The sequence below is a fragment of the Dendropsophus ebraccatus genome, chromosome 4 (assembly GCF_027789765.1).
Source record: "Dendropsophus ebraccatus isolate aDenEbr1 chromosome 4, aDenEbr1.pat, whole genome shotgun sequence".
Classification (NCBI taxonomy): Eukaryota; Metazoa; Chordata; class Amphibia; order Anura; family Hylidae; genus Dendropsophus; species Dendropsophus ebraccatus.
Genome location: NC_091457.1, coordinates 30,286,245 through 30,310,866, shown reverse-complemented (window position 1 = coordinate 30,310,866; position 24,622 = coordinate 30,286,245). Strand labels below are relative to the sequence as shown.

Sequence of the window (24,622 nt, the reverse complement as noted above, 5' to 3'; positions counted from 1 at the left end):
TGTAATATATGGCTTTTGACTTATTGATGAGTTGGGTGTCATCTGCTGTGAGCAGCTCAGGACATATATATATTCCAGCTATACCCAATATACTCTCTGGCTATGGTACACAATATCCCTGTAGTGGGAGGATTATTCAATGCTTATTTATACAGCACTAATGTATTCCGCAGCACTGTACAGAGCTTGTCATCACTCACATCAGTCTATCGGTCTAGTATGTAAATACTGTAAGTACTGTGCGCCACAAGTGCACACCAAGGTCAGGCCATACAGGATCTCTACAAGATGCCCGATACAGCTTGAAGGCTGGGTTCACACTATGTATATTTGAGGCTGTATTTGGTCCTCATGTCAGGTCCTCATAGCAACCAAAACCAGGAGTGGATTGAAAACACAGAAAGGATCTGTCCACACAATTTTGAAATTGAGTGGATGGCCGCCATATAACGGTAAATAACTTCCATTATTTCAATATAACAGCCGTTGTTTTAAAATAACAGCAAATATTTGCCATTAAATGACGGCCATCCACTCAATTACAACATTATGTAAACAGATCCTTTCTGTGTTTTCAATCCACTCCTGGTTTTGGTTGCTATACAGCCTCAAATATACAGCCTCAAATATACGTAGTGTGAACATAGCCTTAATGTATCCAGACTGAGTAAGTGACTTAACTAGCAGCATTTGTGAGTAGTGGGTTTACTTTGACATCAGCTGAGATCCGTGAGGTTAATATCTGGCCCGTGACTCTATTTATAGAGATAAACTCGGCTTTTTTTAATACCTTGAATAAGACGGTCATCTAAATACACATGGCTTATGTGCAGGAGGGAAGAATGACACCAGGGCATTGATAGTGGGGCATCTTTACCTCAGTAATAGGTCTGTATACTACCTCAGTATAGGTCTGTATATGTTACTCATATTGTATAGTTATTAAAGTGACATATATGTCTATGTTATATAGATATACACAGATTTAAAGGGTTTGTTCATAAGGATCATCCTATCTATACAGCCTATAGAGGAGGGTTAGCTTTCCAAGAGCCAGAACAGGGAGCCCATAAAAAGTAGCTGTCAGTTCTTTATGCGGAAGGCGGATTGAGCTTGAGAATATCATTGAGCCAGTGGAACGTGGAACTTCAAGCGAAGGCGCATATTCCATAGTGGGCACTATGTCTACCCAGACCATGTGTCAGGCACAAGTTATTTATCAGTTCTATAAACCTTTTCTGTCCAATCCATTTTTCATATTGTGTATGCATGTGCTTCCACTAAAATAAGTGTCAAATTCAATAGTTATATATAGGGCCTAAAAGGGGTATTCCGGGAAAGAGATCACAGTTTTTCAAAATTGTGACTTGGTTTAAGAGCTCCCTGTACTGGGTGGGAGGGGAAGTGGGAGAGGGGCATGGTTTGCATAGCGGGGTCTACAGCACTGTACTCTGGCCCAGGAAAGTCTCCCTCACTTTCCAAATCATAGCAGATCCACTTCAGGCTGGGGCTTGCATCAGGGGACAGGACTGTGGAGGTAATCTCTTCATAGCTGTAACCCCTCTCTCCCCGGACAGAGAGCGCTGCATTTATGTGCCCACATCTGCCCTGCTCATTCCTTCATACTCCCTGCAGTCTCTGTCAGTCCTTGTGTTTCCCATCCTCTCCATTACTGTACAGTAACTTATAATATGACGTATTCAGCTGTTTCTAAATGTTTGTTTCATTTGTTCTACATAAAAAAAATCATTATTTTTGGGGTGTGGAACCAATTGTCTGCATTTCAATTATGTATTATGGTAAAATTTTCTTTGGTTTAAGAGGGAATTATGCTCGTAATGCAAGGCACCACTGTATTCTGAATATTATACTTGTATTACTTGTACTCTTTTGTGTTCATTATTTTGCAAAGTGTCCATAAAAAATGTTGACTAGACAAGATTTTTTGGTAAGGTGTCCCAGGGCCGTTTTAATACATTGGTGGGCCCAGTGCACAGCCCTCAAGAGTGGGCCCCCCCTTACCTTTCTGCACATTGTATAATGTACTGAATTTGCCCCCACACTGTATCAAGAGCCCCAATACATACAGTAGTTACCTTATAACACTATTTCCACCATTCAGTGATTACATATTACATAAAAACTGCACTAAACAAAACAGAAAGATATCACCAATGATACCATTACATAATACCGCCACACCATGACCCCTATCAGTACAAGCCTATAACAGAGTGAAGTTACATCCAGTGACTCACCCGGGGGGGTCTTCTCCGATCAGAGTCTGTCACCTTTTCTTTTTCTCTCCATCCAGCCTGGGCCACCTTGAAGTCTTACCCTGGCTGTGAATCTTCTCTCCAGAATCTGCCAGACAAATATTTTAGGCTCCAACACATACAGTAGTTAGGTCCCTTGTACCCCTATACAGTAGTTACACCCCTCTGTACTCCTACATAGTTACACCCCTCTGTGCCTCCATAGTTTTAAGGTGTCCCTGTAGTATATAGACTCTCATGTGCTCCTCCAGTTATATACAGCCCTCCTGTGTGCTCCCCCATTAGTATATAGCCCCCCTGTGCACTCTCCCCAGTAGTATATAGCCCCCCTGTGCTCTCCCACAATAGTATATAGCCCCTCTGTGCTCTCCCCCAATAGTATATAGCCCCCCTATGCTCTCCCACAATAGTATATAGCCCCCCCTGTGCTCTCCCACAATAGTATATAGCCCCCCTGTGCTCTCCCACAATAGTATATAGCCCCCCTGTGCTCTCCCCCAATAGTATATAGCCCCCCTGTGCTCTCCCACAATAGTATATAGCCCCCCTGTGCTCTCCCCCAATAGTATATAGCCCCCCTGTGCTCTCCCACAATAGTATATAGCCCCCCTGTGCTCTCCCCCAATAGTATATAGCCCCCCTGTGCTCCCCCTCAATAGTATATAGCCCCCCTGTGCTCTCCCCAATAGTAAATAGCCCCCCTGTGCTCTCCATAATATATAGCCCCCTGTGCTCTCCCCAATAGTAAATAGCCCCCCTGTGCTCTCCATAATATATAGACCCCTGTGCTCCCCAATAGTATATAGCTCCCCTGTGCTCCCCAATAGTATATAGCTAACCTGTGCTCCCCAATAGTATATAGCCCCCTGTGCTCCCCAGTAGTATATAGCCCCCTGTGCTCCCCATAGTATATAGCTCCCCTGTGCTCCCCCATAGTATATAGCTCCCCTGTGCTCCCCCATAGTATATAGCCCCCTGTGCTCCACCATAGTATATAGCTCCCCTGTGCTCCCCCATAGTATATAGCTCCCTGAGCTCCCCCATAGTATATAGCTCCCTGAGCTCCCCCATAGTATATAACTCCCCTGTGCTCCCCCATTGTATATAGCCCCCGGTGCTCCCCCATAGTATATAGCTCCCCTGTGCTCCCCCATAGTATATAGCCCCCTGTGCTCCCCCATAGTATATAGCCCCCCTGTGCTCCCCCATAGTATATAGCTCCCCTGTGCTCCCCCATAGTATATAGCTCCCTGTGCTTCCCAATAGTATATAGCTCCCCTGTGCTCCCCAATAGTATATAGCTCCCCTGTGCTCCCCCATAGTATATAGCCCCCTGTGCTCCCCCATAGTATATAGCTCCCCTGTGCTCCCCCATAGTATATAGCTCCCTGTGCTTCCCAATAGTATATAGCTCCCCTGTGCTCCCCAATAGTATATAGCTCCCCTGTGCTCCCCCATAGTATATAGCCCCCTGTGCTCCCCAATAGTATATAGCCCCCGTTCTCCTCCATAGTATATAGCCCCCCTGTGCTCCCCAATAGTATATAGCTCCCCTGTGCTCCCCAATAGTATATAGCTCCCCTGTGCTCCCCCATAGTATATAGCTCCCCTGTGCTCCCCCATAGTATATAGCTCCCCTGTGCTCCCCCATAGTATATAGCTCCCTGTGCTTCCCAATAGTATATAGCTCCCCTGTGCTCCCCAATAGTATATAGCTCCCCTGTGCTCCCCCATAGTATATAGCCCCCTGTGCTCCCCCATAGTATATAGCTCCCCTGTGCTCCCCCATAGTATATAGCCCCCTGTGCTCCCCCATAGTATATAGCCCCCGTTCTCCCCCATAGTATATAGCCCCCTGTTCTCCACCATAGTATATAGCCCCCTGTGCTCCCCAATAGTATATAGCTGCTATATAACACTGAAAAAAACAAACACTTTCTCACCTAGGTCCACGTGTTCCTCTTCTCTTCCCTCTTGTGGCCGCACTTCCTGCGGTCACAAGAGGCTGCACTCCCCTTACCCTCGCGCCGACGCTCCAGTGACGTCGGGCGCTAGAGGGAGAGTGCGGCCTCTTGTGACCGCAGGAAGTGCGGCCACAAGAGTGACTGACAGGGAGGGAGCCAATGGCTCTCTCTCTGTCAGTGTCGCTGAAGCGCCGCAGCAGCGGCGGACGGGGGGGCCATGCAGGGGGCGCCATGGAGGGGTAAGTAGATGGCGCTCCCCCCTGACAGGCTGGTGGCCGGAGCCCTGTGCGACCGCATTGGTCGCACATAGCAACGGCCGGCCTGCTCGGGGGGCCCCTTTAACCAGTGGGCCCGGTGCACGTGCACCATGTGCCCTCTGGTTAAAGCGGCCCTGAGGTGTCCAGAAAAAAATTAAAACAAATGTGGGTTGGCAACAATGCTGCAAACCCGAGGCACAAATCATAGGGTCAGCTACTGATCTTCTGCCACGTAAGTACACATATGATTTTTAAGCAAGGTTACAACATATCCTTAGGATGCGTTCACACCTACAGGATCCGCAGCAGATCCGATGGTGCAGATTTGATGCTGTGTTCAGTTATTTAAATGAAATCTTCTGCGGATCCGCAGCAGAAGATCCGCTGCGGATCCGGTATGTGTGAACGTACCCTAAGGGTGCGTTCACACGTACAGGATCTGCAGCAGATTTGATGGCGCAGATTTGAATCTGCAGCAGATCCGCAGCGGATTTGATGGCCTAGAATTGATTTGCTTTGATTCTGCAGCTTCAAATCTGCTGCAGATCTGCTGCAGATCCTGTACGTGTGAACGCACCTTTCTCCAAAAGTTATCTTGTATGCTACTGTTACCAGAATCGTGCTAGGATTAGTCTCTATAGGCAACAAGGACACTAAACAGTTCTGATACATGAGACCGGTGGTGGTGACAATTTAAAAGGCTTACAGCAACACTTCTCTCCTTTGACCCTTATGTCCTCTGACTCCACTGAAGCCCGCTGCTCGAGTTTTAGAGTATTATTTGTGTTATTTTCATTAAAAGTCTCTTACAGAGACATATTTCACCATTTATTACTGCTCAGGGTGGATGGAAAAAAAATAAACATGTACTCACCTGCTACTGGTGCCTGTCCCTGCTGTCAGTGCTTTCTCTTCTCCATCCTGACACTTAGGACATGCCCGGTCATCCACAGACCTCAGCAGTCATGTGCATTTACTGTAGGATGTGACTGCTGAGGCCGGTGACTGGTTTTGGCATCTCATGTACAGTGACATCACTGAGGCGCCTGAATTAACAGCGGTGCAGGAGTGTTAGTGAGCAGAGAGGTGAGTTTTGGGAGTGTTTTTAATTTTATTTTATTTTTTGCCCTGATAGTACATTTATTTTTTGTACCTGATAGTACATTCACTTCAATTGTTTTTATTATATGGCAGGGCAGCATAATATTTTTGTATTTCCGGATTCCAGATTCATATGAACTCATTGAATTGGCTGCAGCTATTTACAGATTTCTGTCTTCCGTTGTCAATGCATAACCCACCCAGGTGAATGCATCTCCTATTGCTAGGCCTAGCACTGTTCTCACCACCTTTTTCTATGCTCATAGGTGCTTTCTCCGGGCTTTACAGTTCCCATTTATTTTGGCAACATGAGGTTGACCTATACATCATAAGGTTTTAGCTGATGATATAGATGTGTGTGTGTGTATATATATATATATATATATATATATATATATATATATATATATATATATATATATATATATATATATACACACACACACACCTATATCTATAGATATATGTATACTGAACGACAAAAATATGTCATGCAAGTTATGTCATGGGAAGATTGTCCTGATACCCAGAATATCTCTGTGCGTAAATGGGCGTCTCTGATGCTCTTGAATTTAATGAATGGGTCAAATCCATAAAATCTTTGTGTAAATCGAGGCTCATCTTACAACCTCTTTAAGCTTTTTATTACCATATTACATGAATATAATATCAATTACTAAATGGATTTTATAGCTGTGGATCATTGTACACATGGGAGCACTGACTGCCAGGAATATCAGATTACCCTCCTGTTATCTTATAGGGAGCCATCAGTAAAATAGTCTCTGACTGCAGCTGCCTGAGCTCTTAATGGACCCACTAACATTGATTGCTGTGTCCCCTGTGAGCATTACATTTTATTGTATCACTTAACACACACTGTATATAGGGAGAATTCTTATTAAAGGAGAAGTCTGGCAAAAATTTTTATTAAAGTATTGTATTGATCCCCAAAAGTTATACGAATCCCCAATATACACTTATAAAGTGCTTTTTTCCCTGCACTTACTACTGCATCCAGGCTTCACTTCCTGGATAAAATGGTGATGTCACGACCCGACTCCCAAAGCTGTGCAGTGGCTGCTGGAGAGGATGATGGCAGAGGGACACTGCCATCATCCTCTTCAGCAGCCACAGCCCGCACAGCTCTGGGAGTCGGGTCATGACATCACCATGTTATGCAGGAAGTGACATCACCATGTTATCCAGGAAGTGAAGCCTTGATGCAGTAGTAAGTGCAGGTAAAAAAGCACTTTATAAGCATTTCCTGTAATAAGTGTATATTGGTGATTTGTATAACTTTTAGGGGCCAATACTATACTTCAATAAAAATTTTCGCCGGACTTATCCTTTAAAACAATGTCCTCCTGAACCAGTAGTAGCAGAAACACTGTACAGCAATAAAGCTTATCAAGACTCGCCATGCACATCCAGTTTGTCCAGAGTGGCTCCTCCTTCTTGACTCCAAACAGGGAATTTGCAGTTAACTTCCTTTTTTGACTAATTATAGAGAGTGCACATGCAGTAAGGTCGGGTAAGGTAGTCAGGTCAGTTGAAACCAAGAACCTTCTAACAAGTAGATTCAATAACCTAAAACCTGGTTCCTTGCCTTCTTCTATGAACTCCAGCTCTACAGGATTATTTTCATATGAATTTTCATATAAATTGTAAAAATGTGTGGCACATGCTGCTGTTTGGCATTTGCTATTCTCTGCAGGGTTTGTAGTAACAATGGGTTTGTAGCTTAAGCAGTTAAATATCCTGGAAGCAGACAAATTTATTCTAGAAATTGCTTAGTTTCACCAATGAATTTCAATCTGCGAAAAAATAGTGAATATTGCTGTGGATTTCCAAAAAGGCATGGCCCCAACAGAGTTTAGAGCTGTAGCTAGGCTCTGGGAGTCAGGGGTGAGTCTGATTCAAACCACCTCAGACTCAGGGGCCTATTCCACGGAGCTCCATTTAATAAATACAACCATCAGCTGATGACAACGATCATCGTCTGATCGTTGATATAGGTTTAAACCTAAAATTATTCGCTATGTGTAATAGCGGTGCGGGGCCGGCGGCTAACAATTTACGTGCGAGACCCCGGGAAAGAAGACCGCAAGAGGAGCCCTGCGGTCTGGACAGGTAATGAATAAAGTAAGCAAGGGCTGCAAGGACATCAGTAACGACATCCATGCAGACCTTGTTAAACGATAATTGGGCCGTGGAATAGGCCCAGTAAACGATCTAGCCAATCAGCGCTGGTTTACAGTTATTATCGGCCCCCCATTGGCCCGTTTAATAACACCCTCAGCCTCATATTCACATCCCCTGATTGTCATTCATGGTGTTCACACTATGAAATTTGCTTAGAATTCACTGTCCGTGCCTCACGGAACGAACACAGAACGTGTGAATGCGGCCTTAGCAGCCGTTCGCACTACTAAATTTGTGCTCACGCCTGTTCCATTCATTGAGTAGGATGTCTCACGCGCACTCAGCCATCTGTCATTACAGAGCCCCGGAGATTCAAACTGTTTCCCCGCTCCCAGCATGACGTTGCTACATTATGCTGTGCAGGGAAACAGTCCAGGGCCAGCATTCACCCTCCATGTTGTCTGTGTTTCACGGCCCAGGTGATTGCTAGATCGTCCGGGCAGCCCATAGCAGATAGCATCGGTCTGCTGCCACTGCTCCTATTCCATGGTGCCACGGCAGCAGATCGCTGCTGTATTAGTCGTTTGTCTTTCAACATGTTGAAAGACAAACGACTGCAACGATCAGCCGACGTCGTTCATTTCGGCTGATCGTTGTATTCTATCACACAAAATAATTAAAATGTTTTGTGTAATAGGGCCCCCTCACGCCCCCTCACACCCCCTCAGCCTGATTCATGCTTCCACAGCTTCATACTGACACCCTCCCGAGGCTGAATCACACCTCTTCATCTTGGTAATCACCCCTGAGCCAGATTTATGCCCATTTAGCCTTTTAGTCCCACCTCCCTATGCCTGATTCATGCCCCTCAGCCTGATATTCACACCCCATGCCTGATTTTGTTATGATCCTCCAACAATAAATCGTTAATTTCCCTTAAATGCTATGACAGAAGGAATAAAACATCACACTGTGCCCATGGAAGCCCTGATGATCAGCCATTGATGGCCTATCCTTAAAGGGAACCTGTCCCCCCCCGTGCCGGGGTGACAGGCTCCCGACCCCCCGTTAGAGCCCCATATACTTACCTAATCCCGCCGGGTCCCGCTTCTGGATCCGGTCGGGTGATGAAGATCTCAGCCGCTGCAGCCCGGCGCGCGCGCGCTGAGAGATGAGTCCAACGCTCATAGAGAATGACGAAGCGCTGGATTCTCCTGTCATTCTCTATGGGTGTTGGACTCATCTCTCAGCGCGCGCGCCGGGCTGCAGCGGCTGAGATCTTCATCACCCGACCGGATCCAGAAGCGGGACCCGGCGGGATTAGGTGAGTATAGGGGGCTCTAACGGGGGGTCGGGAGCCTGTCACCCCGGCACGGGGGGTGACAGGTTCCCTTTAATCCTAAATGCTTGGACCCCCCCCTTTAAAGAATTACAAAACGGTTAACTTTAGTGCATCAAGTAACAGAAGGTATATTGATAAGCTATTGATGGGCTATCCTGTAAATAGGTCAACAACATGGTACCAACTCCCAGCGTACTTGCTGATCAGCTGGAAATTAACATTGTACAGTGGAATCTTCTGTAGTTGGCATCGCCATGTGGATAGGCCATCAGTAGTTTTTGTCCTAAAAACCCCTTTAAGTTCCCATAGCCAGTTAGTGATCTGTAGAGTAGCTAAAAGGGGAATCCATATTAAGTAGGTAGCTGTAGTGATTTTTCCTTGTTTAGTATAGACATTCTGGGCCCTGCAGAGCGACACATGGACTTGGTAGTTGCTTTGGCAAATATAAGAAGGCGGTAGAACACCGATCTCTAAAAGTGGGTTTTCTAATCTAAACCGGCACTTTAAATTGGTCGTTAAAGGTGTCTATAAACAAAATCGCCTCTTCCTTGAGCCTTCTTCGTATCTGAGCCTCATCTGCGTACAGTGCAGGAGACTTGTGTGTGGACGGTAATTCTGTGCGTAAAACCACAGTCTTCTCTATAAAGCAAAGATAGTGTTCTTTGGTTTTTAGCAACATCCTGTTAAGAAGGAAGCGGCAGCTAAAAAGATGCTTCTGAGGTGTGCACAGAGCTAAGACTTAGAATTAACCCTTAGCAATACTGGTCATGTGTTGTGGTCTTTACTAGCTGTCATCACAAGCAAAGCAAGCAGTAGGTGTTCGCTTCTATCTATAGGAGCGTATTAGATTGTCTTTGACTCCATATTTAACTCTAAAGGGGCACCCAGAGGAAAATAAGAGGTTCAACTCAACTGGTGCCAGGAAGTTAAAGGATTTTTGTAAATCATTACTTAAAAAAAAACAAAAAAAAAACCTTACAGTACTTATCAGCTGTTGCATGCCCTGCATGACATGGTGTAGTCTTACCAGTAAGACTTAGACAGAGGTGGCAGCAAGGCAAAGAGTGCTATGTCAAGAACTGTGCTGAGCTGGAGAGGTTTGCCTTAAGGATTTGTTCATCTTCTGTACAGTTTCTGAAGCAGACAGAGGCAACAGAAAGCACAATGTCAGCCTAGAAAGAACACATGACTTCCTCCAGGACATTCAGCAGATGATAAGTACTGGAAGGCTTACATTTTTTTTTAATAGAAGTAATTAAAAAATCTGTGTAACTTTCTGGCACCAATTGATTTGAAGGAATTTTTTTCCATCAGAGTAATGGTATAAATATCTTTGCAAGTAATGCTTGTATTGCTCCGATTAAAAATTTTGGGAACACACATCCAGCTTTTTGGCTAATCCGGGCACAAATTTTGATAAATTTTGCACACCGGAGGACATGACACCCCATGCCCATATAGCGCACAAACGGTGTGCAGACTTGAAGAATGTTGCACAGTATTTGCGCATGGGGGGGGTCCTCATACAAATTTTTCAAGTTTGCACTTGCCACAGACATTGATAACAGACATTTTGCTTCCATGGTAACAGACTACAAACAATTCCTCTTTGCAGTCAGGCCTGTAGTCATACTCCCTTCCATCTGCTGTTCTTTATGTGAGGATCAGGAGTAGAGTGACACATGACTGTAGTTGCAAATGTATAGTTGCGATAGCATATACTGCCCCGAAACATGTCAAAAGAACAGTCTTTTCCATGTGCCTAGTGAATAGAAATGCCACATCCACACGGTACATGCTGAGGTGGAACATACATTGTTTCTGAAAAACCATGGGGTATTTGTTGTCTGGAAGCCCTTGTTGTCAGGAAGCCCCTGTCCAATTGTCACCACCATATTTAGCATCACATAGTCAGTCATGGTGATTACAGGCTGGATAGCAAGTCTATTGGCTTGGGATTTACAGTGGTGCCTTGGATTATGAGCAACATTTGTTCCGTGACCATGCTTGTAATCCAAATCCAGTCTTAAACCAAAGCAAATTTTCCCATAAGAAATCATTAAAATGCAGAAAATTGGTTCCACAATCCAAACCCCAAAAATAATGATTTTATATTCTGAATAACATGTAAAACAAATGAAACAAACATTTATAAGCAGCTGAATATGGGTTATTTTAAGTTACTGTACAGTATAGCAATCAGCGTGTGGTGTATAATGTGTAGTAAGTGCATAAACCTGAAAAACAGCAGTTTGTAGATACAGGATGGAGCTGCAGATCCCCATAATGCAGTAGCGTAGTACAACAGGCTAGAATAGAGAAGCAGGGCTGCTGTCAGAGGTCTGTGTGGTCACATGACAGCAATGGGTAAGGGGGGGTGTTCAGCATAGACCAATCAGGACTGACAGACTGCAGGGAGCATGAAGGAATGAGTTGGGCATATGTGGGCACATAAATGCAGCACTCTCTGTCCAGAGAGAGAGGGGTTACAGCTATGAAGAGATTACCTCCACAGTCCTGACCCCTGATGCAAGCCCCAGCCTGAAGTGGATCTGCTATGATTTGGAAGGTGAGGAAGACTTCCTGAGTACAGTGCTGCAGACCATGCTCCTCCCCCACTACCTCTCCCACCCAGTACAGGGAGCTCTTAAACCAAAGCAATGCTCTTAAACCAAGTCAGAATTTTGAAAAAACTGTGAGCTCTTAAACCAAAATGCTCTTAAACCAAGTTACTCTCAAACCAAAGTGCCACTGTACTCGGAAAAAATAAAGCTAATGGCAACAATAGAAAAGTAGAACAATCTCCCGTATTACATGGTTGATCTGTGACCCTATTACACAGGGCCTTACTGGTCTGTTTGGTGGATAAAACCCCCCGTGTTATAGGGCCCTTAGGGTCCTATTCCATGGGCCGAGTAGGGCCCAATGAACGTTGTAAACGAGCGCCGATCTGCTAGATCACCGCTCGTTTACTGGGCCTATTCCACGGCCCCATGATCCTTGAGCGACGGCTGCAGGGACATCGTTACCGATATCCTTGCAACCCTTGCAGCATACATTACCTGTCCGGGCTTCTCCTCCGCTCTGTCTTCCTCCCCGGATCCCGCGCGCTCTAGCTTTAGAATGGCCTCTCAGCTGACAGGCCACTGAGCCAATCACAGGCCGCGGCGGTCCCGGCCTGTGATTGGCTGAGCGCTCCGTCAGCTGACAGGCCATTCTGGAGCTAGAGCGCGCGGGACCCGGGAAGGAAGACAGAGCGAAGGAGAAGCCCTACAGGTAACGTATGCTGCTGCTGCTTCTCAAATCGTTGGTCGCCCGCCGCGCACCGCTATTCCACCGTATCGATGCGCGGTGGGGGACCGATGATTTTAGGTCTGGCCCTAAATGAACGATCAGCCAATGACACGATCATCGGATGATTGTTCTCTCTATTTCACCTAGCGATAATCTGCCAAATCGGGCCGAATGGGGCCGATTATCGTTCCTGTGGAATAGGGCCCTTATTCATGTTAATAAATGAAGCTGTCTAGTTTTTAACATATAGTTAATACTGTGGTGCCAGTCAGTCTAGTTTTCTCCAAAGAAGTTACTGGATCTCTGACAAATCCCTGACTCTCCTTGTACAAGTGTCTCACTGCGTACAAATTCCTATGACTGATGGATTCTTTATTACAATAAAATCTCTCTAAGCAGTGGATTATGTGCACTTTACCTGCATTGTCACTTAAGGCCCTATTCCACGGAATGATTATCGTCTGTATTTGGCCGATATCGGCCGCTACGGACGATAATCGTCCCGTGGAATAGAGTGCAACGATCAGCCGACACCATTCATGTCGGCTGATCGTTGCAGTCGCTTGTTTTTCAACATGTTGAAAAACAAGCAACTGATACAGCAACGATCTGCTGCCGTCGCTCCGTTGAATAGGAGCATCGGCAGCAGACGCTGCCGTATCCTATGGGCTTGCCGGACGATCAGCGATCCCCCGGGCAGCCCCCCCGCAGCTCCCCGCCGCCCCTCCCGGGGCATTACTTTAAAGGGAACCAATCAGCATGATTGTCCTGTTATGGTTTCCAGCTTCCCAGTATAGATCTACTATGCAACTCACCGTGGCTATCAGCGCGCTGACAGGCAGAGAGCTGAGACTAGTCACAGGCGGCTCCCTGCCTAAATGACTAGTTTCCACCCCTCTCCTGGCGTCACATGCCGGAATAAGGGTGGGTTCACACCTAGTGTATCTGCAGGGGATTTCATGCTGCGGATCTCTTCACTGTCCCGATCAATGAGATTACATACTCGCAGCAGAATTTTCATCCCGCAGTATGTAAAAGGCAGCCCCCTTAACCCCCGCAGCACGGTACATACATACATTACCGGTCTGCGCTCCAGCTTTTTTTTGGGGGGGTTCCCCGCATCTGGACGTCCCGCCACAGCCACTGATAGGCTGAACGGGACATACAGACGCCTGGAACCCCCAAAGCGAGTCGGAGCACGGACCGGTAATGTATGTGCTAGGTCATGGGGGTTTAAGGAGGCTGCCTTTTACATACAGCAGGATGACTATTCCACTGCGAGTATGTAATCTCATTGATAGGGACAGTGAAGAGATCCGCAGCGTGAAATCCACTGCAGATACACTAGGTGTGAACCCACCCTTTTTCCAGCACGTGAGGCCAGGAGAGGGGTGGAAACTAGTCACCTAGGCTGGAAGTCGCCTGTGACTAGTCACAGCTCTCTGCCTGTCAGAGCACTCTGCAGGAATGATTGACAGGCAGAGAGGCCACTAACTGCCTGTCAATCATCCCCGCACTCCCGGCTAACAGGCAGCTCCCCGCCAAGATAACTAGTTGCCGCCCCTCTTATGGCCTTGCATGCTGGAATAAAACAACTTTTTCCCCCATGTAAAGCCTCCATTGCAGACACAGCTGGTAGCCTCGGGGAACTGCACAGTAGATCTATACTGTGCAGCTGGGAACCATATCAACACAATCGTTCTGATTGGTTCCTTTTTAATGGAAAGCATCACCAATTCTGTTAGTTAAAGCAGTAGTACTCTGACTGAAGAAAAAACTCCTTTTTTTTTTTTTTTTTGCTTGTACATTACTTTAATACCCACTGCCAAACAGTAGCAGAGTAGTGTCCCGTTTCTCCCCATATACTGTATTATATACAGTACACAGTGGGAGGCTGCCAGACACGATCGATGTGTTCAGCAGCCTCTGCAGAGGTAGCAGTAATAAGTACTGCCGCTTGCTCTGCTTCTAGCACAGTGAGCCGTGGTAGAGGTCACTGTTCACTATACAGAGGCTGACGGATACTGGGATTGTGTCAGACAGCCCCCCACCCCCCTTTCTGTGTACTGTATAAGAATATACAGTACAGGGGTAACAAGACCCTGCTCTGTACAGCACTGTTCATCAGCCCATGAGCAGAGCAGGGGTTCAGGAACTGCAGGTGTGCCTGTAACAGAGATCTGACACACTTCTGAAGCCACAGGGTAGTGACTGCAAGATGCTGGCAAAGCTGGGTGTCCCCCATTATACCAAGTACAAGAGTCTGGAAAAACCGGGTGTCGCCCATTATACTGAGTGCAAGATGCCGGAATAGCTGAGTGACTGCATCATACTGAATACAATACAAGATGTTGGGAAACTGGGATTTCTGTATTTTTACCATAGTTTTTTACCACTATAGATGTCAACCCCCCCCCCTCTTCCCCAGGAAATCGCCCCTACAGGTATAGGCAATCCCCCACCCATAGCTCGTTGCTCTATTAGAATAAACCCCTCATGTGGGCATCTCCCCCAAACAAATTAAATTAAATTTTAAAAAAAACAAAAAAAAACAACAGATACTTACCTGGCTCCCTGCAGTACGCGACTATCTTCTCTTCAGGTTCTGCTGCGCGAGTAACATCCCTGCTGAGCCCTGGAGCTGAGAGAAGACTGCAGTGACTGGCAGAGCAGTTAAAAGCAAATCACTTTTAACTATAAGACTCATTAGGAGTGCCTATAGTTAAAAGTGTAGGGGTCTACGCAGGGGGTTTGGCTTGTTTTCACAGGGACGGGGCTTGTCAAGACATACCCATCACATTTATTCACAGAGACTGTCCCTTCAAAACCAAGACAGTCCTGGCAAAACTGGGACTGTTGGCCACTATGGAAGCCGTAGAACAAGCGGATTGTTCCAGATGTGTGCCCATGTGTGCAGTTACTGGAATAATATAGAGGACAGTACTCAAGGTATTCCTTAAAGAACTGGTTTATGACAGATGGCCTTAAGATGTGATAGTAGGTGAAAAAAGAACATGTAGTACAGTAGCTGCTCAGCATTAGACCACATCAAAGGGGACTCACTGAACGATGAAATTACTCTTCTCTTTTGCAAGAATCCTTTAGATCTCCTGGCAGTGATTCATCTCCAGCACTTCCATATACAACAAACATGAAGGTCATCAGTCACTTGCTAAGATATTTCAGATCCGTCTGATCACCCTTTAGCGTCTATGGATAGATTTAGGGTCTGTCACACACATTGTCTGACAGATTTTTGAAGTCAAAGCCAGGAACAGGCGAAACAGGTCATAAAGGAAAGACTGAGATTTCTCCTCTTTTTAAATCCATTCCTGGCTTTGGCTTCAAAAATGTCGTGTGTGTGTAAAAGGACCCTTCCTTTCTCCAATCTACCTGTACAGCACCATGTCCAGAGAGTCCTTGACAGTGGGAAGAATGTGACTAGCGTCAGGAAATCTGGGGCATGCACAACCACTGCAGAGGTATACAATGTATGTATCTATGACATATAGGAGAAGAAAACCATGGCACAAATTTGTAACAAGTGTAATGTTATGCTCCGGGCTATGGTCTGCTGTAATTTTCTTGGTCCTTATTTTGAGGCCTAACTGCCCCCTCCCCCCATGTTCCTGAGAATAATTGTCCCCATATGAATGAAGTGCTGTGGGCATGCAGGACCTACACTCCACTTATTCTTTATGGAGAATGAATGGAGAACTGGCCATGCATGCACACTCTGCCCCATTCATTCAGTTGACAATTTTTCTTCAGATCAGCTTGTTTTCCCCTAATCTGAGGGTAGAGAATATCATTTGGATTTGGAAAAAACCCTGTTAATGTAGCAATATTTTGCTTTCACCCAGGTGCTTACAACCCACTCCACTGCCTGTCAGCTTTTTCTCCAGTCATTACCTATTGGTTTAATAGTATGGCTAATACCATACAGTACTCTCAGCACCAGGTACCATCAGGTGACAAGCTGACACTGCCAGGCGTCTGGACGTTGTGCACAGAGGTTCTTAGTGCCATATTATGTGGTAAGGCTGGGATCACACTACTTTTTTTCACTTCGTTTTTTTTTGCAAAACACGGATAAAAAAAAACGGATGGAAAAAACGGGCGCAACTGTGTGCATCCGTTTTTCCATTGACTTCCATTATAAAAAAAAAAAATCCGTTTTTTTTTTTTTTTTTTTTTTGACGGACCCAAAAATGTGCTCCGTCAAAAAAAAACTGATCCGTTTTGTTCCGTTTTTTCTATAATGGAACTCAATGGGAAAAATAGATGCACACAGTTGCATCCATTTTTTCAATCCGTTTTTTGCAAAGTAGTAGTGTGAACCCAGCCTAACACTCTTCTGCTTTCAAAAGCCGAGTACCAGCCATCTCCTAGGCACAGCACTGTGTCCACATAGTAACAGCATTGCTGAAGCATGAGGGGCAACGGGCAACTACATAGTACTCCTAATAGTGCATGAAGTCTCATAAGGACTATGTTCAGTCCATTGAAAGGTGTGCGGTGATATATACGCAGTCATATCATTCATCCAGCCTGCCAATGTATACCACAAAATATTCAACAAATCAAATGTGAATCCAGACTATAACACTAATGGCCAGATGTTGTCTATGTTGTTGCAATGTGCCTATTCGGTATACTGGTGTACATTTACTATCTAGTCACTGTGTAGCGGTACATTGCCACTTGTATAGAGGTAGCATTATGGCAGAGATGTCAATCACACTGTAGTCGTACTCGCAGAGAGCTGCTTGGATGGTAAATACTAGGGTCAAACACACTGCCAGTATAGAGTAAATATACGCATATATGTAATTATGTCTTTGAGTGTGTTATGAAGAAGTGAGTGAGTGTGTGTGTGTGTGTGTGTGTATATATATATATATTTGTTTGCAATATGTGATTTTTAGTCAAATCCAATAAACAAGCAAGCTTATATATGAAGTACAAAGACAGTAAGAATATGGCAAACAAAAGGACACCCAGAGTTCAGGATGTAGGTTACTATGACATTATTATTATTCATTTTTGTGCTCAGAATGTACTTGGCAACAAAGGAACCACAAAGTATGTTCTTTCCTTAATTTTAAACATGAAGTAAGTCTTTTTTTTTTATTTTTTTTATTTTATTCTACTATTTTTTTCTATGAATGTTCAGAGTTAAAATTAATTTTTCCTGAAGGGTGTCCATGCCAGAAAATAGCTGCCTTATAGAGCCCTATGGGGGCATCCAGAATTCCAGACAGCTGCGGATGCGCATCTGGAATCTGTCCGGAATTCAGGATACTTTGCATGGCAGCCTAGGCCAGTGCCAGCACCTGGGCAAGTGCTGGAAATGGCCCTTTAACTAAATGCGCTAATTGCATACAGCTAAATCTGCTGCCATGATTGACCGGGCCATTGGCTTTCAACCACGTCATTCACTCTGGTGGCTGAAGGGAACATTATACCATTGGCCACAGGAGGCCACTACCACCCCACATCACCCCCCCCCAGCATTGTGGCACACAAGTGATGTCATGAAGGGGGCCTAGGGCCATAATTCTGGCACATTTTAGTGTCACTGATGGGTTTGTCACTTTAAGGGTAAATGCGCACTAGATTTTCTCAGATTTTTTGTACAGAACCAGCAAAGTCCATGGCGTTTTTCAACTCACAGTAGAAATTTTCCTGTCTGAAATATGAAAGTATGTCAATGTACAGCATAAATATCTTGCAAATTTTCCCCATTGAAATCAATGAGGAAAGTAACCTCTGAACTAAAGCAGATGTAAATTTAAAATTTAAACCAGATTCAAGATGGAATCTCAGACAAAAGAAGAAAAAAAACTATCCACCTATTCACACTATGCAGGTGTGCGCAACATTATGAACATGAAATCCCAAGCACAACTGTGCCTTGTAGACTAGGGCTTAGTATCTATAGCTCTGACAAACAATGCCATCATTCTCATGGGAACAAGCGCAGTTTATATTTAAAAAAAAAAAAAAAAAGCCAAACGCCAACATTCTGTTTTCCATTACTTAATGTTTAGCATGCTACAAACAAGGGATCTATTTGGCTCGTCTCTCGTTCTTCAGTTCTAAATGTACATGTATTTGCTTTTCTAAGCACGAGTTTATTTTAAGCAAAAAAAAAAAAAAAAAGAATATTTGGGGTCACAGTTTGTCTTCCTTAGAGAAGATAGGTTCTAAAATAAGAATTTTCCATTGTAACGTGAGTCTATTTTTTGCTTTCGCTTTGGATGGATGTGAAAAAATTTTAGGTTAATAAATAATGGTCCCGTTCCTTCTGAAATGAAACATGAAGCGGCGTTGATTTTAACAGTTTCTATTGTCTTGTTTCTACAGCTCTTATGCAGATTTGTGCGTCTCCATAGTAACAGACAACAAAATAACCCTGTGTAGGGTGATCCTGCTGTCACGCTTTCTTCCATCTGTCCCCTACTTCTTCCTAACCAACCGAATCTATGTGGATTGTTTTTTGTTTTTTCATTTATTCTTGAGCATTTAGGCCCCTATTACTCGGACCGATAATATGTAGTCCGATTCTGACAGATTAACGCTCCATGTAATAAAGGCAACGATCAGCCAAAGAAGCAATCATCGGCTGATTGTTGTCTTTTATGGCTTAGATGGCTGTCTATCACTAGCGATGCACAACCAGCCACTGTAAAGTGAAATAATAAACGTTATAATCACCTCTTACCGCTATCCTTGTAGCTTCTCGCCGCAGCCACCGCTGACACATCTAAGCCCACGTCTGTGCTGTGACAGGCCGTTAAGCCAATCACTGTTCGTGGCGCTGTCCTGTCTCTGCCAGTGATTGGTTGAGCGGCCTGTAACTTCAGAGACAGCTTCAGCAGTGCCAGTGGCGGCTGTAGGGAGAAGCTAGAAGGACATCAGGGAGCGGGGAGAGGTAAAGTATATACTTAATTATATACTATATACAGTAAGGGCTGCACAGACATTGCTAATAAAATATATATATATATATATATATATATATATATATATATATATACACACACAGCCCTTGCTTCATGATCCTTGAACAGTGTAATAGACTTGGTAAGCGAGTGCCAAGAGAAGATTCGGGCGTCTTGGATTTTATCTGCCCGACCCTATTCTGGGAGTAGTAAGCAGCACATGAGCAGCTTACCCGTCCCTATAGATAGCCGGCTGTGTTAAACATTTATTTACGGGTTGGAGAGGAGATACAACTGAACGAATGTTTGGCCGATAGCTATTGATAATGTATGGTGTAGAAACGAAACAATAGAACGTTAGTTTTTTGTTTGTTTTTTTTTTATTAAAAATCATGTTTATTTTAAATTTAGGCAATAAAAAGAATTGCAAAGGTGTCCATAGCCTTCAGAATGTACCAGCCATTTTGGGTAACTTTTTAGTATAAGCTGTCGAGTGTATATGAGAATTAGCATTATTTATGAACATTAAACAGTAAACATTAAACATTTTTCACTAGTTTTCCCCCCTGAAGGCTTCATCTCTAGTTTTCAGATGTCCGTCAGATATTACATGGGTGTGTGTATCAGGGCTGTGGAGTCGGAGCTAGTTTTGGCTGGAGTCTAAGTTGGAGTCGGAAAAAAATGTAACGACTCCAGCTTTAAAAAATTTTTTTTAAAAAAATGTAGAATTGAATTTTGATATGAATTTTACAGGTTTTGCTCATGAATATATATTATGAGCAACATTCTAATAGGACACTGGCCTTATTACATAAGGGTGATCATGGAAAAGTTGTCGGTCACTATTTGGCAGTTTGTTTCTGAGTCCATTGTGTGGGGGGATATCTGTGCTGTTCTCTTCCTGGATGCTGGATGATTGTATATGAGCAGCAGTGTAATATGGAGATATCCTGTGTAATATAGAGGAGGAGGAGAAGACATAAGTTAAGGCCCTATTCCACGGAACGATTATCGTTCGTATTCGGCCGCTACGGATGATAATCGTCCGGTGGAATAGAGTGCAACGATCAGCCGACATCGTTCATGTCGGCTGATCGTTGCAGTCGCTTGTTTTTCAACATGTTGAAAAACAAGCGACAGCTATAGCAGCGATCTGCTGCGGTCGCTCCGTTGAATAGGAGCATCGGCAGCAGACGCTGCTATATCCTATGGGCTGCCCGGACGATCAGCGATCCCCTGGGCACCCCTCCCGCAGCTCCCCGCCGCCCCTCCTGCACTGACCCGCTCGCTGCAGCCGCGTTGAATAGCGGCGGCAGCGAGCGGGGAACGAGGAGCAAACGAGCGCTGAGAGCGCTCGTTTGCTCCTCTAAACGACCTGTGGAATAGGGGCATTAGTGTAGCAGTAACCTCTGTCCTCAGTGTGGTGTGTTCTCTCTGGGAGAAGATTTGTGTGGTTTTTTTTTCAGTGTTCTATGGCTGCAGCTGTGTGTGTGTGTGTGTGTGTGCTATGGCTGCAGTAGGCTGTGTGTGTGCTATGGCTGCAGTAGGCTGTGTGTGTGCTATGGCTGCAGTAGGCTGTGTGTATGCTATGGCTGCAGCAGGCTGTGTGTGCTATGGCTGCAGCAGGCTGTGTGTGTGTATGTGTGCTATGGCTGCAGCAAGCTGTGTGTGTGTGCACTATGGCTGCAGCCGGCTGTGTGTATGTGTGCTATTGCCGCAGCAAGCCGTGTGTGTGTGTGTGTGCGCTATGGCTGCAGCAGGCTGTGTGGGTATGTGTGTGTTTATGCTATGGCTGCAGTAGGCTGTGTGGGTTTGTGTGTGTGCTTTTGCGTGCCCCCACAGTTCTATATCACTGTGTGAGCCCTCTCTATATCACTGTGTGAGCTTTCTCTATATCACTATGTGTGACCCCTCTCTATATCACTATGTTTGACCCCTCTCTATATCACTGTGTGACCCCCTGTATATCACTATGGCTGACCTCTATATTACAGGTATCTGGCATTGTTAGCAGTGTTTCTTTAAGTATGGTTAAAGGGGTAGTGCGGCGGTAAAAAATTATTCACAAAATAACACATCTTCTGTCTTCTGTCAACGACGACCTCTGCCGCGTCATCGGCTGCTCAGCCGCGATTGGCTGAGCATAACTGTGCTCAGCCAATCGCGGCTGAGCAGCTGATGATGCAGACGCTCCATTAAAGGCCCTATTCCACCAACAGATCTTACGACAGATTATCTGCCAAAGATTTGAAGCCAAACCCAGGAACAGACTATAAACAGAGAACAGGTCATAAAGGAAAGACTGGATTTCTTCTCTTTTCAAATCCACTCCTGGGTTTGGCTTCAGATCTTTGGCAGATAATCTGTCATCAGATCTGTTGGTAGAATAGCCTCCTTAGGGTGGTATTACGCGGGCCGATGGGGGCCCGATTATACCTGTAAACGAGCAGCGATCTGCTAGATCGGTATTCGTTTACTGGGCCTATTACACGGCCCGATAATCGTTAAACAAGGGCTGCAGGGACATTGTTACCGATGTCCTTGCAGCCCTTGCTTAACTATATACATTACCTATCCACGTTCCAGGGCTGCTGCTGCGGTCTTTTCTCCCCGGGTCCTGCACGCTCTAGCTTCAGAGTGGCCTGTCAGCTGACAGGCCGCCCGGCCAATCACAGGCCCCGGCCTGTGACTGGCTGAGCGGCCTGTCAGCTGACAGGCCACTCTGAAGTTAGAGCGCGCAGGACCCGGGGAAAAAAGACCGCAGCAGCAGCCCTGGAACGTGGATAGGTAATGTATATAGTCAGTCGCCGGCCGCGCACACGTAGCGGTGCGCGGTCGGCGCCCCACGAAAATAGGTCCAAACCTATATCAACGATCAGCCGATAATTGCCATCGGCTGATCATTGTATTTATTACATGGAGCAATAATCAGCCGAATCGGGTCGATTATCTTTCCATGTAATAGTACCCTTAGTCTATTTGTGAGTAGTTCAGGACATGGAGGCCGGAGACTGGCTGCATCCACTGCATACACAGGAGAATCTGCTTTATATACAGTATTCCTTTATTCACTCAGAAGTCGCCCCAGGATCGTGTAGGACATTAGGTAGAAGCTGCTGAGCCAGTGTGACAAATAACTCCCCTGGTATATGACCGGCCATTTATGAAGGAGTCATAAGAGAAACAGATTGCTGAACTCAGGGAGACCAGCCAAGTGACAACACTGCCGGCTGCTAGTGAAAGCGCTCAAGGCAGTGAAGTCCTAGGTGCATTTCCCCCGGGAAACATGAATATGCATAAGAGGAGCCTGTGGAGCCTCATTGAAGAGTCTCAAAACACGGGACTAGCCAGATATCCCTCCGGGAAGGACCCAGCCAAGGGGCAGCTCCTGTTAGGAAACCACCAAATCCACCATATTAAGTGGCCCTATAAGTCAGTGTAATGACAAGGGATAAACCAAGGCTAGGTAACCATCCACATACAGCTGTTTCAGGGTGTTGCCCCTCATCAGTTTGGAGCAGGATTCTGGCTAGGTGGGAGCAATGCCTAGTAGAGCCATAAGAGAAACAGATTGCTGAACTCAGGGAGACCAGCCAAATGACAACACTGCCGGCTGCTAGTGAAAGCGCTCAATGCAGTGAAGTCCTAGGTGCATTTCCCCCTGGGAAACATGAATATGCATAAGAGGAGCCCGTGGAGCCTCATTGAAGAGTCTCAAAACACAGGACTAGCCAGATATCCCTCTGGGAAGGACTCTACTAGGCTCTACTAGGCATTGCTCCCACCTAGCCAGAATCCTGCTCCACACTGATGAGGGGCAACACCCCGAAACAGCTGTATGTGGATGGTTACCTAGCCTTGGTTTATCCCTTGTCATTACACTGACTTATAGGGCCACTTAATATGGTGGATTTGGTGGTTTCCTAACAGGAGCTGCCCTTTGGCTGGGTCCTTCCCCGAGGGATATCTGGCTAGTCCTGTGTTTTGAGACTCTTCAATGAGGCTCCACGGGCTCCTCTTATGCATATTTATGAAGAGTAGGAGTCGGGAGTTGGAATTGGTACTGATAAAACTCAGGAGTCGGAGTAGGAGCTGCGGCTTACTGACTCCACAGCCCTGGTGTCTATAAGGCCTAAAAATAAATGGAAATTTGGACAGAATAAGGGGATGTGTGAAAGGGGCTGAGGAAGCAGCAGCATGTAGGACATTCTAGTGCAGTACTGAGCAGTTCAAGTTATAAAAAGAAAACTGGGGTGATATATAACTCTGACTGTAAGTTTCTCTAGTCTCTGTGCAGCATTTTTTCCACCTCTTAGGGCTCTTTTACACAGGCCTAAAGAATTCCTAGAAATGCTCATTTGGTCGATAATTGGCCTGGGTAAAAGTGACAGCGATCAGCCGAGGAGCGGGAAACCATAGCTGATCACATCTTTTGCGCAGTGGTAAAATTAATCTTCCTCAGCCACACAGTTGTGCAGCTGTTAACAATGAATGGTAATGGCCACACAAACGATACAGCGATTCTTTGTGCAGCCTGGCCGCTTGATTGAATGTGTCATGTTAAGGTACTGCAAATAAGCGCTGATTTTACTGATAGGTACATGATTGCATCTTTACATGGCTCCATATTGAGTGATGTAAAAGGATCTTCACTCTCTGCAGCCACCCCCCTTCTTCTTCCCCCCCTCCATAGGCTTCTATTGGCATCATGTAACCTGTTCCCTCATTGAGCTGCCAGTCCGTCTTGTAAAGATAAGATAGACTCCAGCTATTTTGACATAAGTGAATGATGAATTTCCAAGAATAAAGAACCTGATAAGAGGAGAAAGCATTCTTCTCTGATAAGATAAATCACAAAGTTTCTTATATTCACTTGTTCTGTTTATAAGGAAAGTTGTTGAAATAACACTAAGTGACCATTTTAGGTGAAAGCTTTTTATTATTTTTATTTTAAAGAACTTTTATCATTTCTGTGTTTTTTATCTGTATTTATTGCCCTTTCATATCCATTTTGATTGAAACAGATATGACATGTTCCAGGCTGGCATTGATGATATGGATCGTCCTAAATAAATTATCCAGCTGACATCTAAGGACCGTATTACACAGCACGATCTAGAGGAGGAAGCGAGCGCCGACCTGTCAGGTCAGCGCTTGCTTCCTCCTTGTTTCTAGCTTGCTGCCTATGCTATTACACACCCAGCCATTGGGCAGGGGAACTGTGGAGAGCAGAGGGAGGTGATCCATTGAAGAGAATGGAGGCCTGCTGCAGCCTTTCCTATTACACGGAGTAGTG

General features: G+C 45.3%; 1 protein-coding gene across 1 annotated transcript in view; it reads left to right on the top strand.

Annotated features, from left to right (window-relative positions):
- The window catches only part of LOC138788003 (USP6 N-terminal-like protein), a 69,487-nt gene that overhangs the window by 8,982 nt on the left and 35,883 nt on the right, over nucleotides 1-24,622 (top strand). The window lies entirely within an intron of this gene.